The sequence below is a fragment of the Mobula hypostoma genome, chromosome 26, assembly GCF_963921235.1.
Source record: "Mobula hypostoma chromosome 26, sMobHyp1.1, whole genome shotgun sequence".
Lineage (NCBI taxonomy): Eukaryota > Metazoa > Chordata > Chondrichthyes > Myliobatiformes > Myliobatidae > Mobula > Mobula hypostoma.
Genome location: NC_086122.1, coordinates 36118065 through 36131924, shown reverse-complemented (window position 1 = coordinate 36131924; position 13860 = coordinate 36118065). Strand labels below are relative to the sequence as shown.

The 13860-nt window shown below is 41.7% G+C and overlaps 1 long non-coding RNA gene across 4 annotated transcripts in view; it reads left to right on the top strand.

Annotated features, from left to right (window-relative positions):
- Window positions 1–445: 445 nt before the first annotated feature.
- The window catches only part of LOC134338301 (uncharacterized), a 123983-nt gene continuing 110568 nt past the window's right edge, over window positions 446–13860 (top strand). For 2 of the 4 annotated variants that reach the window (XR_010016200.1, XR_010016199.1), the window contains exons 1-3: window positions 446–703; window positions 4191–4304; window positions 13210–13417. This is a non-coding gene — a long non-coding RNA (uncharacterized LOC134338301). The remainder of the gene's footprint in view (window positions 704–4190; window positions 4305–13209; window positions 13418–13860) is intronic. The other 2 variants (XR_010016197.1, XR_010016198.1) reach the window with 2 other exon arrangements.

Here is a 13860-nt window from a genome sequence, read left to right as displayed (position 1 = left end):
CGCAGTGAGGGAATATTGCCCCTCAGAACCTGAACTGGCAATGAATGACGTCTGTTAGTTTGCCTCTGATTAATGGCTATCAGAGGGGCATGTTCTGAATGGATATTGTAACACCCACCTGGGGCTGAGAAATCAGCTGCAGATTTTTTCTCCCCAATCTCATGAAGCTATCCATTAAAAAAAAAGAAAGGAGAATAAAAGGGTGGACAGACATAATCTGCTTGATCCACTCCTGCCAGTGTTAGTGCATGGCTGTACATCTTCCGATACATCAAGAACGAGCCTGGGTTGGAAAAGGCTGTCGTGTATCTGTGCTGCGCAGGTTCTAATCAGATTCATCAGGGCACCTTTATAAAATATACATGAGCAAAGCTTCGGCTCCATAGACTTCCCAGGATGCTTCACGGCACAGAACAGCAGTCCTGTGCCATATAAAGCAGTGTGCTTCCCTTGCCCACCAAAATGCAATTGACGACAGGTATTGGGTCTGTCATGTTTGGGTAAAATTGTACACCAGGACTTTTGGCATCTTCATATGTTTTTTTTGTGCGTTTCTCTTTTTTTGTGCGACGTGCATGTTTATGTAAATAATAATATTGTTTTCGTGAAACCCCGCGTGGAGTAACCGAGCGATAGGTCTGGTTTTATTAAGGTAAGCTGTCGCCCTCAGAGGACAGAAAGAAAAGATTGTGAGTCTTGCATGGTGAGTGATTCGATTGCGGGCTTTTCTTTTCTCTCCGTCTCTCTCGTGCGATTTTTACTTTTGTTCCCCTTTTTTTTTTCTTTCTCCTTCACGTTCCAAGTTTTGTAAACAAGTGCGCTGTGTTTGAGCGGATCTCCTGGCAAAGGAACAGTTAGCATTCTCTGAGAAAAGTGGCTGGGTTGCGGATTGTAGAGAATAAACTGGCACTCAGTTGGCGATGTGCCAAGGGCTTGGATTGGGAGGGTTGCCAAGATTGGTTGCCTACAGTGGAGGTAGCAAAGAGAGAACAGGAGAGGCGGGAAAGAAGAAGCAGAGCCAACCAGTGGGCACACTTATAAACACACACATAGACACACACACACACACACACACACACACACACACACACACGCACACACACACACACACGCACACACACACACACACACACACACACACACACACACTCACGTGCACACTCGCACAAGCATACACACAAATACATACAAGCACACACACATGTGTACACTCACACAAATACACACACACACACGTATGAAAGCATAAAAGTTAAATATTTTACTTATTCTATGTAAGACTGTGTCTTAGCAAAAAAGGGAAAAAAATGGGCAGGTTTCTGGTATTGTGTTAAAGTACTTGCAAAAATCAGAGCATAAAGGGAAAAATTGGTCAGTCTAGGAATCAATGGAATTTTCCTGAAAGAACAGTATGTGCATTTATAGATTCAAATTCTTATTATTAAACAAATCTATCATCGTTTGCTGCAGAACAGGGTGAATATACTTGTAATTACACAGATAATTTAGATTCTCATAATTATGTGTACAGAAGACAGGAAGGATACTTGGACTCTAAATATTAGAATGACAGATATTAACAGCACGTCAAACTGGCATTTGAGATCCTTAACCCTCTGGGCACCATGCCAGTCAGTGTGCCAGCTGGGCAAGTGCCCTGATGTCCTGAGCATTCAGCAGAAGAAGGGTTAATTTTTGTTGCTGTCATTTTTATATCCTTACTTCCCCCCACTGCTCCTAATAGTAAATAATCAACTTGGTTTGATAGCTTCACATTGCCATTGGAATAATCGCAGACAATGGTGAGCTGGCCGTCAGTTACAAAGCTGGGTTTTGGAGCACTCCATCCCTGCTGTGTCGGATTGTGCAGCTTGCTGAAGTAGCAGATTGCTTTGGCTGGCATGTGCCAACGAACACTTGGCATCGCTCAAGGACTCAATTCATTTCATGAAAGCTGGCACTCGTTTCATGCCAGGAGGTGATTGATTGATTTATTTTTCTTCCCCCTTGGCTGCCACAAAGAGTTGCGATGGAGGTAATCATCTGAGATGTCCCAGGAAGTGAATCCCCCACACACCCCTATCTCCTTTCCGTAATCAGGAAATTAACTGAATGAAAGACCAGGAACACCCCAATGAATTATAGCCTTTTTCTTTGCCTATTGTGGACTTCTGAGTAGCATTCTCATCTCTGTGTACAAAATTAACTTTTATCAGTGTCAAATTATATTTATATACCAACAAAATAAACCCTGGTTCCGTTTTGGACAGTGCCAGACAGCGCGATAGATCAGGGGTATAGGTGGACTTTTTATTGGGCATCGAAGTGACTGGAGAGTATTTAGCTGGTGGAAATGACTCCTTGTCCAGCATTGGACATCTGTGAAAGTTGCCTTAAACAAGGATAAAAGTCATCCAGGTGAGGATGACTGCAGCGACTTGTGGTCAAACGCAGACAAGGGAGACCAGAGCCAAAATTGCTTACTGAAAATGGATAGGTGAGATTGTCTGAGGCAGTGTGTAGTCAGCCTCGAAGAACATAGCTCCCCTTTACACAGTAGGGAGTGCTGGAGATGGACAAGATAAGAATAATGGAAGGATGTGAAATACACCCAATGACTAAGGGATACTTGTCTTTGCTAACTTCAAAGTGTCAGCTTTTAGTGTCTTTGACTGTTAACACCTCTATTGTGAATGGTGACTGATCTTGCAAGTAAGGAATTCAAACATATACAATTTACAATGATCAATATCTGTAAGTGATGAGCCAATTCTGTACAAAAATAGCAGTTTTCTACTCAGACTTCAGAACAATGTGGGTGACAGGGGTCATGCTGTTCTCCTTGTGCACAAGCAAAATAAAAAGGAATGTTTGAGTTGTAAGAGTGTGTGTGTTCTGGGCCCGGTTATTTCAGTTACTTAATTCTATTATCGGCACGACACATCGAACAAGGAAGCTGACATCATAGAGACAGTGAAGTGATCATAAAAAGTGGTGGTTAGTTAGAACTGGACGTCATCAGCAAATACAGTATGTGGGCTCCAAAATATAGGACCACAACAAACTGCAGGAAGCTGAGGGCACAGATCAGGACATCTTGGAAACCAGTCTCCCTTCCATGGATTCTAGCTTCTCTTCCCACTGCCTTGGTAGAGCAGCGAGCATAATCAAAGATCCTTCCTACTGAGGAGATTCTTGCTTCTTCTCCCTCCCAGCGGGTTGTAACAATTTATTCTACAATTTTACCATATAATACCTCAATGCACTATTGCATGTATCAATCTGTATGAATGGTATGTAAAACAGGTTTTCCACAGTACCTCAATACATAGAACATAGAAGAGTACAGCACAGGAACAGGCCATTCAGCCCACAATGTTGTGCTGAACCAGCTAGAAAGCAAATCAAAAACACCCAAACACTAATCCCTCCTACCTACACCATATCCATATCCCTCCATCTTCCTTACACCCCTGTGCCTATCCAAACGTCTCTTAAAAGCCTCCAATGTATTTGCTTTTACCACCATACAAGGCAATGCATTCCAGATGTCCACCACTCTCTGAGCAAAGCAACTTTCTCCTCAGATCCCCCTTGAACCTACCTTCTCTTCAATGCATGCCCTCTGGTATTAGACATTTCGACCCTGGGAAACAGATACTCTCTGTCCACTCTGTCTATGCCTCTCAAGATCTTCTACTCCTCTGTCGGATCTCCCCTCGGCCTCTGGCACGCCAGAGAAAACATCCCAAGTTTATCCAGCCCCTTGTGATAGCACATGACTTCTAAACCAGGCAGCATCTTGTAATCCCCTTCTGCACCCTCTCCAAAGCCTCAAAATCCTTCCTATAGTGGGCAAGCAGAACTCTATGCAAATCTATGTGACAATAGTAAATGAAGTTACTAATTTACCAGTATCTATGTTCATGACAGCAGGGCTACCAAACACATCTCTGGGGGGGACACCAGGGATACTGGTGTAAATCTTAGGAAGGAAACCACCTGATTCAGCTAACGATAAATGTAGATATAAAGGAAATGCGTCCAACCAAAATGGAGTTCAGTGGAAAGATGCTGGAGGAGGATTGTATCGTCAGCAGAGCGGCAGATAGGCTGAGGAGGGTAGCTTTGTTTAATCACACCAGATGTTATTACTGACTTTTATCAAGTACACTTTGATTCTTCCGTAGGGGCTGAAATCAGAGGGAAGCACGAGTGTTTCCCAGAGAAGTGGACGTGAATTTTGAGGGCTGCGATACATTCAAGGACTTTGGAGAGAAAAGGAAGATTAGGCGAAGACCAAGGTTGGAGAGTTTAAGAGTTTCTCCTTTTGAAAGGAAGTGTGATGATGCAGGTTCAATAAGAGACAGAGCGACTTGATAAGGAGCATTACCGATAGAAGACGACAGCAGAGTATGAAAGGGAAATTGGGTAGTCAATAGCTGATTAGAATTGAAGCAATTTTATACTGCAAATCAAAAGTACTTCACCGAATATTGATTGTTTGGGATATCCTAACATAGTGGAAGAAAGTATTTAAATACAAACCCTTCCTTGCTACTTGTAAATTGCAGGACCCGACTGCAGGTTACTGAGTGCTTTTGTATCATTTTTTGACATTTCTCTGACTTAGCTACTTAAGTGATGAGGCCAAAGACTAATGTATTATTCACATGTTGAATAAATAATATTTGGTGCTGTGAAAGACCCAGAGAACAGATTCAAGATTCAAGATTGTTTAATGTCAATTCCTATACACAAGTGTAAAGAGAATGAAATAATTGTCACTCCGGATCTGGTGCAGCACAAACCCCACACCCCCGACAAAAGATAAAGAACACAACAATAATAAAAAAACAATAAATATAAATACATATTATTGCTACATAATTACATTTGAAATGTGGTGACTATTCTGTGTGCAAGGGCTTCCAGTTTTGCAAAAAGGCAGACAAATACCAAATGAAATTTAAGATCAACAGGTATGAAGCGTGGGGAGCACCACGCAATCTAATTATTCAATGAAGGTACTGTAATTAATGAGAATGAAAGCCATACAAGTGATTCTGCAGATGCTGGCAATAACACACAAAAAGCTGGAGGAACTCAGCAGGTCAGGCAGCATCTGCAGAGAGGGACAAACAATTGATGCTTTGGGTCAAGACCATTCATCAAGACTCGCTATTTTTTTGGGAGTAGTTATATTTCCAAAACGTCTTTTTGGAAACATATACAGTATGGCTGTGTGTGTGTGTGTGTGTATATATATATATTAGACAGTTAAATAGTGCAAGAAAAAGGAATTTAAAAAGTAGTGAGGTAGTGTTCATGGGTTCAATATCCATTCAGAAATTGGATGGTTGAAGGGAAGAAGCTGTTCCTGAATCATTGTGAGCCTTTAGGCTTCTGTACCTCCTTCCTGATGGTAGCAATAAGAAGAAGGTATCACCTGGGTGATGGGGGTCCTTAATGATGTATGCCGTCTTTTTAAGGCATCGCTCCTTGAAGATGTCCTGGATACTATGCAGGCCAGTGCTCATGATAGAGCTGACTAATTTTACAACTCTCTGCAGCTTATTTCAATCTTGTGCCGTAGCCCCCTCACCCCCATACCAGACGGTGATCCAGCCAGTTAGAATGCTCTCCACTGTACAACTGTAGAAATTTATGAATGTTTTTGGTGACATACCAAATCTCCTCAAACTCCTAATGAAATATAGGAATAAATAAATAAATCAATCAATAAAAATATGCCTTCTTTGTAGTTACATAGAAAGATTGAAAAACTACAGCACAATACAGGTCCTTCAGCCCACAATGCTGTGCCGAACGTGTACCTACTTTAGAAATTACCCATAGCTCTCTATTTTTCTAAGCTCCATGTACCTTTCCAGGAGTCTCTTAAAAGACCTTATTGTATCTGCCTCCACCACTGCTGCCAGCAGCTCATTCCACACACTCACCACTCTCTGCGTAAAAAAACTTAACCCTGACATCTCCTCTGTACCTACTTCCAAGCATGTTAAAACTGTGACCTCTCGTGTTAGCCATTTCAGCCCTGGGAAAAAGCTTCTGACTATCCACACAATCAATGCCTCTCATTATCTTACACACCTCTATCAGGTCACCTCTCATCCTCCGTTGCTCCAAGGCGTACTCTCAAATCCAGGCAACATCCTTGTAAATCTCCTCTGCACCCTTTCTATAGTTTCCATATCCTTCCTGTAGCGAGGTGACCAGAACTGAGCACAGTACTCCAAGTGGGGTCTGACCAGGGTCCTATACAGCTGTAACATTACTTCTCGGCTCTTAAAATCAATCCCACGATTGATGAAGGCCAATGCACCGTATGCCTTCTTGACTATACAGTCAGCCTGCACAGCAGCTTTGAGTGTCCTATGGACTTGGACCCCAAGATCCCTCTGATCCCCCACACTGCCAAGAGTCTTACCATTAATACTATATCCTGCCATCATATTTGACCTACCAAAATGAACCACCTCACACTTAGCTGCATCAATATGTTGGGTTCAGGTTAGATCTTGGCCCAAAACGTCGACTGTACCTCTTCCTAGAGATGCTGCCTGGCCTGCTGCGTTCACCAGCAACTTTGATGTCTGTTGCTTGAATTTTCAGCATCTGCAGAATTCCTCGTGCTTCTATTTTACTATAATATTTTCTTCATAGATGTTTTGTAAGACTGTCCTACAATAAAGCAATGATTAAAATTGTCGAGGTATTTCATTGTCTGTAAAATAGGTTAAAGTTGGGAAAGGTGAAACATGGATATAAATTCTCAGACAGCAATGTACTATTAGACTTTACGATTCTAGAATGAGTCTTGATGGACGCTTTGAAAAGATTAAGCCAAGAAAGAAATTGGATCTGAAGATAGAAAATGTTGGGAATCTGCAGTACATGAGAATCTATGGAATGAGAACAGAGGTAACATTTCAGATTGATGTCCCCAGGTCAGAAATTGGTTTATTTGATTAAATCTGACAATGTGAAACATGAATTGGTAAATATAGAATAAAGTGTAAGTTTTTGGTTCAGGGCAAATAAGAGTGAAGGCATACATCTACTAAATATCTCCAACAAAAGAGAGTAACAACATCCCACTAGGAGCCCACAGTCCAATACTCATCAAGCTCCAAGAGCCATCAGAATTAAGAAGATACCCAAGTGTGCTTGCCACATACAAGCACTGGCCACCTTATTAGGTACAAGGGTGGAACCTGGTGTGGGGTTATCTACTGCAGTCCACCCACATCAATGTTCAACATGTTGTGCATTCGGAGATGCTCTTCTGCACACCACTGTTGTAATCTGTGGTTATTTGAGTTACTGTTGCCTTCCTGTCAGCTTGAACCAGGTTGGCCTTTCTGTTCTTTCCTCTCTCATTAGCATGTTTTTTTGCTCACAGAATAGCAACTCCCTGGATTTTTTTCACACTATTCTCTGAAAACACAAGAGACTGTTGTGCATGAAAATCCCAAGAGATCAGCAGTTTCTGAGATACTCAAACCACCCCATCTAGCACCAATAATCATTCCATGGTCAATGCCACTTAGCTCACATTCTGAGGACCATAGGTTTTATGGGCAATTAGATTCCTTTCATTTACCTTGTGACCAGATTTCTTTCGGAAGAGATTTTCCATACACCAATCTTAGTGGATAGCTGACAGTTTCTTCAGCAGCAATCTATCCGTAGGACCACTTCCACTTTCAGGTGGTTGATTGTCTATCTGACACAGGACCACCTCACTTTCAGGAAGTAGATTGTCTATCTGACACAGAACCACCTCCAGTTTCAGCTGGTAGATTGTCTCTCTAACACTGGACCACCTCCACTTTCAGGTGGAAGATTGTCTATCTGACACAGGACCACCTCACTTTCAGTTGATAAATTGTCTACCTGACAGAGGACCACCTCACTTTCAGGTGGAAGATTGTCTATCTAGCCAAACGTGATCAACTGGATAACTCAGTAACAATAGTAGAAAACTCACCAGTATAATGAGTAACAAATGTGTACACATGGACTGTTTGTCCCATTCCCATCAGGTAGGAAGCTACATGGCAAACACACTAGGGCCACCAGACATAAAAACCATTACTTTCTCCAAGCAGCAAGGCTGATCAACACCTCCACATACTAAATCCCCCACTATTTTATTTTTTCCCATCAGTCACCTTATGTACAGCCGAGCGTCACTTTATGGGCATACAATCAATCTATGTATGTGCTGTGAGCTATCTTACGTATATATATTTATTGTGTGTCTTATTTTTATGACTGTGTTCTTTATCTTTTGCGTTTTTTTTGTGCTGCATCCGATCTGGAGTAATAATTCTTTGTTCTCCATATACTTGTGTACAGGAAATGACATTAAGCAATCTTGAGTATAGAACGTAGAAGAGTACAGCACAGAAACAGGCCATTCGGCCCACAGTGTTGTGCTGAACCAGCTAAAAGGCAAATCAAACACACCCAAGCACTAATCCCTCCTACCATGTCCATATCCCCCCATCTTCCTTACATCCACATGGTTACCCAAAGGTCTCTGATGTATTTGCCTCTACCACCATACCAGGCAGTGCATTCCAGGTATCCACGACTCTCTGATTAAAAAACTTACCCCACATCCCCCTTGAACTTACTGCCTCTCACCTTCAATACATGACCTCTGGCATTAGACATTTCAACCCTGGGAAACAGATACTCTCTGTCCACTCTACCTGTGCCTCTCATAATCTTATAACCTCTATCGGATCCTACCCCCCCTCCCACCGACTCCGACGCGCCAGAGAAAATCTTGGATCTTGAAATACTTCCTAGTGGTAGCAAGATCAAAATGGATGAGGAACTGGGCATCATCACCAGATCTGACCAATGCACTAAAACTGCCCTCTCCAAATAGCAGAAGCTGTAAGGACTACCACACCCCTCTTATCTTATCTGCTGTGAAACCATTCTTGAATACAAAGGCAACTGGCAGCTGGGAATTTGCATAACATTTACTGTACATGTCTGTTTGAACACAGGCACACCTGTGTCCAGATAAACACAAACTTAATATTTCAGATATTTAAACAAGTTCCAAAAAAATCTGATGGTTAAAAATGAACAACTTGCAAGCCTTTGTGCCACACTCTGTTTAACCTGTCATTGCAATAGTCCATTCCAAACTAAACAAAATACTGTTCATCGGAATCTATATTTGACTCAAAATTCACTAAATTTCTAAAATGTCCTGATGAAATGTGGCAGTGGGCTGGAAACGAGCATCAATATAAAACAGATAATTAGGGAATGTTTTGCACGAGCAGGAAGAGATTTGGGTCATTAGAATTCTGTGTGATTGAATTATCTGGTCTCCAGATACTGGGAGTGAGTGGGAAGTGATTTGACTCATTGTAATTCTCTGGGATTTTGGAATAATACATTCATCACAATATGTACATATTTTTTCCATTGGGATTTCTAGCAAATGAATTTCAATAGCAAGGGATAATTCCCTGGTGATACCATATATTTGGAGTGAATTGCAAGAAGGTTTAGTCTTTAAGTATTTTAATAATAATAATAATATTAATAATAACTTAATTATAGAATACTTTTCATACAAACAGTGTAGTTCGAAGTGCTAAATTAACTTACGTATTTATTGCTTGAGATCCAGCATGGAGTAGGCCCTTCTGCTCTTTGTGCCAGCAATCCCCCATTTAATCCTAGACTAACCACGGGACAATTTACAATGATCAATTAATCTACCAACCGGCGTGTCTTTGGAATGGGGAAGGAAACTGGAGCACCTGGAGAAAACGCATGCGGTCACGGGGAAAATGTAGAAACTCCTCGCAGGCACTGGCAGGATAAAATGCAAGCGTGTAAATAAAAGACAAAAGGATGTTAGTTAAAAGCAAGGTTAAATAAGTAGGTTTCAAGCTGGTGTTTAAAAGTCTGCATCTGTTACCTTTCCTGTATTGAGTTCCATAGTTTAGAAACGTGGTTCAGAAAAGTTAACCTGCCTCTTTTGAGGGAGATTATTTAAATTTAAAGATTCAAAGATTTAATGTACATTCAAAGAATGTATGCAGTATACAACACTGAGATTCGCCTTCCCATAGACGGCCTGAAACAAAGAAAACAATGGAACCCATTTAAAGAAAAGCATCAAACCCTCAACATGCCAAAAAAAAAGAACTAATCGTGCAAAGGGCAAAAAAAGAGCAGAAAACACAGAACATAAAACACCAAACCACAAGGTCATGGAAAGAGTCCCGGCAGCTCAGTTCACCTCAATCTATCATGCTGTCCTTTGTTGACTGCAGACGGCAGAGCAAGTTCACCCCGATCAGAATTGTACAAAATAGCAACAAAAAAAGGAATGACCAGAAACCAGAAACAGGTCATAACGTGAATGACAGAGACCATCCACCCACGCCCGAAAACACATCACCAACATGTACATCGCAGGAGAGGCATTTAACTTATTTTAAGAGAAAAAAAATATTAATATTTGCACATTAAATAAATTGAAAGCGGTTCTGATTTAGGAGCATAAAATGCTGCAAATATCATTTGGCTGGCTAGCATCTCTGGAGATAGAAATTATTGATAAATCAGGTCAGTGACTTTTCATCAGATGATTATTGATCTTTAGATTTTCCATTCTCTTTGAAGAAAAGAAATGGCAGATCTGCTTTTAAAAAGCAGCATGTAATGTGGCAGAGATGTTTTGTATATTTTTAAAGACATTAATTTTTGGCATGTGGACAAAGATAGAAAGAGCATTTATCAATCATCTTTTAGGTACACCAAGTGATATGCTGATTACTTTAAAAAGCAGATAGAGTCATAGATTTAGAAATTGAATTAATTGATCACAACGTAGTGGAGTTTCAGAAGTGAAATAAATTCAGATGATCCAATGCTCTATGTTTAGTATACATGTACAACAGAAGGTGGAATTTTACCATCACCTCTTTTGCTACATGTTTACATTCATTTACACGCAGGAGTATTGGTAAACAAACAGGATTTTTACATCCGTCTGAGAGCTTCACAGTCCCTTTGACTGAAACTTGGGTTCCTGCAACAAAGATGCAGTTCAAAGTTCAAAGTTATCTTATTATGAAGGTACATAATTGCCACCATATACAACCCCAAGATTCATTTTCTTGTGGGCATTCACAGTAAATACAAAGAAACACAATAGAATCAAAGAAAAGCACCCCCAACAAAGATGGACAAACAGCAAATGTGTAAAAGGCAGCTAAATGCAAATACAAAAAAAATAACATAATAATAATAAGTAAATCAGCAATAAAAATTGAGCACATAAGATGAAAAGTCCGTGAAAGTGAGTCCATAGGTTGTGGGGACAGTTCATTGTTGGGGTGAGTGAAGCTGCCTGATGCTTGAGGTGTAATAATCATTCCTGAACCTGGTGGCGTGGGTCCTGAGGCTCCTGTACTTTTATGGAAGTGGATGCCCTGCTGTGTTTTCTTTGTAATGGCCTTTATGTTCTGCACCCGGGACAAGTCCTCAGAAATGATAATGCTGAAGAAGTTAAAGTTGCTGACTCTCTCCTCCCCTGATCCTCTGAAGAAGACCGGTTCCTGGACCTCCTGTAGCCAATACTCAGCTCCTTGGTCCTGCAGACATTGACTAAGAGGCTGTGTGGCACCATTCTCCCTCCTATACTCTGATTCGTCATCACCTTTGATTTGGCCTACAGCAGTGGAGCAGCACCTAGCCACACAGTCAGAGTATAGAACAGGTAGGACAGAGGGCTAAGCACACAGCCTTGTGGTGCACTTGTGCTGATGGAAATTTTGGTGGTGATGTGTTTACCAATTGAACTGACAGGAGTCTGGAAGTGAGGAAATGGAGGATCCGATTGCACAAGGAAGTATTGAAGCCTTGGTCTTGGAGCTTATTGATCAGTTTTGAGGGCATGATAGTATTGAATGTTGAGCTGTAGTCAATAAGGAACAACCTGATGTATGCATTTACGCTGTCCTGATGTTCCAGGGTTGAGTGAAGAGACAATGAAATGGCACCTGCTGTTGACCTGTTGTGATGGTATGCAAATTGGATCTGATCCAAGTTACTTCTCAGGCAGGAGTTGACACGTTTCATCAACAACCTCTCAAAGTGCTTCATCACAGTGGATGTAAGTGCGACTGGACAATAGTCATTGAGATAGATTACCACATCCTTCCTGGGTACCGGTATAATTGAAGCCTGCTTGAAGCAGGTGGATGCCTCAGATTGCTGAAGCGAGAGGCTAAAGATCTCAGTGAACACTCCAGGCACCAGGTCATCAATACTCAGCCAGGTACCTTGTCTGGGCCAGATACTTTCCATAGGTTCACCCTCCTAAAGGATGTTTTCATGTTGGCCTCTGAGACCGAAATCACTGTGCCGTCAGGCACTGTGGAAGCTCTTGAAAGTGTCTTCAGGTTTTGTGGGACAAAAAGAGCATAAAAGGCATTGAACTCATATGGGAGCGAAACTTTGTTGTAACCTGTGTCATTTGGTTTTATTTTGTAGGTGATAGTATTCAAGCCCTGCCGCAGCTGTCGAGTGTCTTTCTGGTCCAAAGTGTGGACCAGAGTAGCTCAGGTCACAAAGTATGCTCCACTTCCAAAATCAGATTTCACAGAAGGCAAGGCTTCAGAAGCAGGGACAACAAAGAGGTGGTCACACGATGCAGAGGAGCAGCCACAGGATTGTGGTGGAGTTTATGCTGCAGCTCTACTGGGATGCCCAGTGGGAGGCGAAGGACAGATTATAAACTCGAGGCCTCTTCCTCCCTGGTTTTTTAAATAGGCTTTCAAATTCTGAACCTATGGGAATGGAGCTCAGACTCAACGTTTCCTATTATTAGTATTGTATTTATCATTTACAGTAGCATAGCAGCTAGTATGACAGTATTACAGCTCAGGGCTTTGGAGCTTGGAGTTCAGTCCTGGGGTCCTCTGTATGTCCTCCCTGCGGACAGTGTGGATTCACCCTGGGTGCTCTGGTTTCCTCCCACATTCCAAAGATGAACGAGGGTAGGTTAATTGGTCAATGTAAATTGTCCCATGATTACACTGGGATTGTGATGCAGTGTGGCTCGAAGGGCTGAACGGGTCTATTCCTTGCTGTATCTGTAAATAAGTAAAATGAATATATAATTTGGCGTTTTAGTGACAGTGATGCTTTTGTTGTGAGCCTGTTACCTGAAATGGGTGGCCGAGAGCCGAAGGCTGCTTTGCAGGCAGGACATCTCAGGAAATCAAGGTTGACTCGTTTCCACTGTCATTCCATGGAGTCTGAGTGACTGACGAGACAAATTGGGGACCCGCAGATGTGGCAGAAGGTGCTTGATGGGGAGAATGGAGCAGTGATTTAAGAGGTAACGCATTCCTTTTGCTGCCTTGCTGTGCATTTGATGCATGGAATCGAGACTCTTCATGTCGTCTCTATTTTAAATGCTCTGGGGTTAGGTATTCTCAGAGCTCATGGGGATTTGAGAACACTACTTAAAAGTTTTCCTCTGCACCTCCTAGACAAAATTTGCAGAAGAGAGAGTGTTTTAGGTGTCCAGTGTTGGAAATGTGAACAATATCACAGTGGGTACTTTTAGGTTGCCAGTGGGTGTTGGTCTGGAACAGATACTGAGATTTCACTTACCTAGCAGAACATATCGGTACGGTATCAGTTCCATCATACCTAGTGTCTGTACTTCCTTAAGATACTTACAATTTCACAGAAAGATCCATCGGGAATAGGGAATTGTGATGATGTCTGGGCTAACCTTAGAACCCCGAGAACCAATTCCACCAGTTAATTAAATTA